General features: G+C 46.7%; 1 long non-coding RNA gene across 2 annotated transcripts; it reads right to left on the reverse strand.

The window, feature by feature from the left end:
• Positions 1-1,807: 1,807 nt before the first annotated feature.
• On the reverse strand, positions 1,808-4,129 carry LOC149324871 (uncharacterized). Of its 2 annotated transcripts, XR_016286656.1 has the most exons (4): positions 2,885-4,129; positions 2,541-2,641; positions 2,047-2,265; positions 1,808-1,939 (listed from the first exon to the last, which is right to left on the reverse strand). It is a non-coding gene; the product is annotated as an uncharacterized LOC149324871 (long non-coding RNA). The 2 variants fall into 2 exon arrangements; XR_016286655.1 differs by lacking the exons at positions 2,541-2,641; positions 2,885-4,129 and having other exon boundaries at positions 2,047-2,484.
• Between the last annotated feature and the right edge of the window lie 525 nt (positions 4,130-4,654).

Below are 4,654 nucleotides of genomic sequence, written 5' to 3' on the forward strand. Positions count from 1 at the left end.
TTCGTTATATATAACATTCCTATGTGATTGAAAGGCTATGTTAAGTGTGTGGTGTGTGTTATGTGTTAGTCTCGTATGGATGACGCATATCAGATTGATGACAAAGTTATTATTACAGCGTTTCAATACATGCGTTTCAGTCACGGCTCCTGTTCTGCCGAAACTTGGACGTCATCGGCGGCGTGTTGAGCGGCATGTGCCCCTCCTGCCACCTCAAGGTTTGTTAACGTCTTGCGTCATCTCAGCCGGCCGACCATGGCAGCTGGCATGTTGACCGTAGGACCAGAACGAGACAAGGCTTTTCCGTGAATGTGCGCTTCAGTGTGCAACCGCAATAAAACACGTGCACGGGCGAATATAAGCTGTCATAAGCGCCACGTGGAGGAAATTATAGCGTTAATGTATGAAACCTACGCCTGTTGTTTTCAGAGATACGCGCTGTAGGCTAAAAAGAGGAAGGTTTTTGCTGCAGTGTTGAAAAATTTCACTAGGAGCTATCACTAAAACATTCGCTTTAGTCTTCGTGGTGGCTTTTCTCTCCTCTATAACATGTGAAGAAGGCTGTGGTAAGATTTTATCACTCAAGGTTGTGTTTTCTTTCTATTGGAAATGAGAGGGCAAAAATGCTGTGATAGCATTGGCATTGCTATGGTTTGTGTAGGACTACTATCAGAGTGCATTTTTTGCATCGCAAGAACAGTGCTGCACTTTATTTATTTATTTTTGCGTTTATTTATGCTAAGTTACATTAGCCATCCCTACTGAAAAATCCGGTATGAATTTTAAACCGGAACCGCATACCGGGTTATTGTACAGGATTTGCGATACCGGATTACTGGAATATCCTGTATAAAACAGGAAAGTCCTGTATAATACAGGACTCTCCTGTTTTGTACAGGATACTCCGGTATCGCAAATCCTGTACAATAACCCGGTATGCGGTTCCGGTTTAAAATTCATACCGGAATACAGGACAGTCCTGTATTAAACAGGCTAGGCCCGTATTATACAGGAGGGCCCTGTATCACAGGACAAAGGCAGAATAAAATGCTTCAAATATATCCCACTTGGACTAAATCTGCCCAAAAACTGGGGCCATAAGTGTACATGCCAAATGCTGAAATATACAGAGCCTCAGAAACTGGTAATCTGCGATTATCAGCAACTCGAATTGCAGTCGATGTGCCATTGTGTTATTTGCTCCCACCTTTTACCAAAGTATTGGTAGCTTGGTGAGTATTATAATGCATCAAAAACTCCAAAAGATGTTTATTTTTTCCGCATGTCTTGAACCAGCTCACTACCCTACTGAAAAATCCGGTATGAATTTTAAACCGGAACCGCATACCGGGTTATTGTACAGGATTTGCGATACCGGATTACTGGAATATCCTGTATAAAACAGGACAGTCCTGTATAATACAGGACTCTCCTGTTTTGTACAGGATACTCCGGTAATCCGGTATCGCAAATCCTGTACAATAACCCGGTATGCGGTTCCGGTTTAAAATTCATACCGGAATACAGGACAGTCCTCTATTAAACAGGCTAGGCCCGTATTATACAGGTCACCCTGTATCACAGGACACAGGCAGAATAAAATGCTTCAAATATATCCCACTTGGACTAAATCTGCCCAAAAACTGGGGCCATAAGTGTACATGCCAAATGCTGAAATATACAGAGCCTCAGAAACTGGTAATCTGCGATTATCAGCAACTCGCATTGCAGTCGATGTGCCATTGTGTTATTTGCTCCCACCTTTTACCAAAGTATTGGTAGCTTGGTGAATATTATAATGCATCAAAAACTCCAAAAGATGTTTATTTTTTCCGCATGTCTTGAACCAGCTCACTAAGGTAATAATTTAACTCTTTGCGACGATCTACCGGCGCTGGGGTCTCTACAGGGTGCTGGCCAATGAAGTAGTCAAAAGCACCTGCAGAAAAGAAAATATGATTGGTAGTACATAATGCCCCCAGCTTATCATTGAATTGCGCACTGACACACAACATAATGCACTGAGCACTGTGACATGCAACTTACGGCCAATGGCTTGTAGCTTTTCAGGGGTCATTGGCTTTCTGCCCACTGTGGAGGCTTCTGACTTCAGGTTCCGATGGCAAGCTTGCCCTGTAACGCCCCTTTCCAGGAGTTGTGGAGTCGTCCAAAGGCTGCGTCTTTACAGAAACGCGAATCTTTGGGTGCCACCATAACTGCTGCGCACGTTGCCGAAGGAATAAAAATTCCATTCCCGAGGTGGACCTGTATGCAATAACAAATGCATACCCCAGTAGCACAAACGGGGCTCTGAATTGCGGGCCCCCGTGGGCCCAGACAAGCCACAGACAAGCCAGGCGTCTCAAGACGCCAGGCCCTGAGCATTGGCAATGCTCAGTATCGTGAATGCACCTACCGCCTTCCATATTTGAATCAATAATGTATTGCAAATCTGCGTCGTAACATTGTTGGTGTGTAAACAGGTTGCTCAGACGACTGCGATGCTTGCGTGGTCATCCTCCATTATTTACGGCACATACCGCAGCATTGATGCGATGCGTGATGTTTGTTCAAGGTCTTGAGCCGCTCCCCCTCAGGACGCTTATCAATGATTGCTCTCGCACGTATACACCATGTGCCTCTGTAAAGAAATAATACAAACTATAAAACTAATTTTAGCCGTGCTATCATATCATGAAGGACAAGCAATTTCGGTATGTAACTGAAAGAAAATTTTGCGCTATTTCGTCCATCTACGCTGTGCAGTCTACAAAGTTTTAGTTAAAAAGACACTGAACAGTTAGAACGTTTCTGTTGACGCCGAGCATATAACCGAGACGGAGGCAGTACTTAAAGAACAGAGTGATTTAAAATGCGTACTTACGTCCTAGCAGCACGACGTCGCCGTCATAAAATCCGCCTTCCACCGGTCAAATGTTCACCACCGGCCTCCACCGGTCAAATGTTCACCACTCACGTCTTTCGGAGCGAAGTCATTCATCACTGAGACAAGGATGACAGGGTTCCACCATATTTGCACTGGACGTACGCATGAAAGGCGATGTCATCTTTGATCATGGATTGATCAAGGCAACACGAAGAAAGTCGCAAAAAATTGTATAACACAAATTCAACGCCAACGAGCGAGTGCCAGCGTGTTTTCCCAGCTACCTTCATCGCTTGACACTCAACCCAGCCGCAGGAGAGAAGTAAAAACCTGTTCCAAACAAACGCAGGAAAGGCGGGGGGGGGGGGCACTTTTGCAAAAAGTCACCGCGAAGCGGCCGGGGACAGTGAACAAGTAGAATCGGAACCTCCTCGCCACTTCATGGAAGTCGCGGGAAGCGTGGTCGGGAGGGCGGCTTAAAATGTTCGGTCGTGGGTAGACAGACACAGAGGAGCCCAAGGGGAAGGAACAAAGCCCGATAGAAAGACCAGGAATGCGCAGGTTTTTTTGTTGTGACTGACCCAGGAAAAGCAGAGAAGGCGGTGATGAGAGAAAAAAAAAGCTTTAAAAAATTTGCGTAAAGACGGGTTACTCGCGTAAGGTTTCTACAGGTGGTTTTTGTTTTTATTTTGTTCTCTCGAGCGCTGTATCTTCTAGCTAGCACGAAGCGTCGCCCTTAAGGAAACACCGCAAGCTGCCGGCTCCGTTGATATCTTGTTCGTCGATAGAAATGTTCTGGGCGATTTGTGATTAGTATGCCTTCCTGATAAAGTGAAGGGTGGGGCCGCTCGGGATGGCACTTGGACAAGTTGCGTTATCAATGCGCAATCACTTGACGAAGAAGAAGTGCAAAGAATTCCTGCACGAAAACCAAGAATTTTCTTTCTTCATCGATGCGTCGCTACAGACTGCCGCTAGCCAACAGCTGCTGCAATGAACGCGACAGTAACAAACCTTTTGGAGCCTCTGGCGCAGTCACCGGAGGCTCGCCATGTTTATCAGCCAGTCGTGAAGTTCTGCACTGTGAAATCCAGAGTAATCTGCGCAGGACTTACGAAGGGTGCTGGCGGATATATACTAGCCGTGTGCCCGCACACAGCCGCCTTGACTTTGTCAGGGTGCTGCACGGGAAGCCAATATGGCGGTTGCCCTCAAATCACCAAATCATGCACAACCTGCATGTTTTGCCACTGCGAAGCTCACGCTTAGCCCTTTTCTTTTCCTAGCCCTTTCAACAAAACCGCGTACGTGTTGATTATCGCACTTATGCGCGCGCTGCCCCCACCTTTCCCCTAAAAGATATCTGCTGGCGTACAACAGTCAATCTGCAGACCAAGCACCAAAACCGCGGCACATATCGCTCTGAATACAGGCTGGTATGTCCGGTTTGAGCTCCGTACCGGACTAGTCTGTCCGGTTTGAGCTCCGTACCGGACTGGTCTGTCCAGTTTGAGCTTCGAACCGGGAATGGACTTTCCGGTATGAGCTCCGTACCGGAGCGGTCTGTCCGGTTTGGGATCGATACCGGACCGGTATGAACCGGTATAGCCATCAAACCGGACGGGTCTCGCCGGTATGAGAGTGATACCGGACCGGTATGAAACCGATATGTTCCGGTAAAATCCGGTTTGCCGCGATACCGGATTTTTCAATAGGGTAAGGTAATAATTTAACCCTTTGCGACGATCTACCGGCGCTGGGGTCTCT

This window comes from Amblyomma mixtum, unplaced genomic scaffold (assembly GCF_055824585.1).
Source record: "Amblyomma mixtum isolate Tamu unplaced genomic scaffold, ASM5582458v1 scaffold_13, whole genome shotgun sequence".
In the NCBI taxonomy this organism is placed as follows: domain Eukaryota; kingdom Metazoa; phylum Arthropoda; class Arachnida; order Ixodida; family Ixodidae; genus Amblyomma; species Amblyomma mixtum.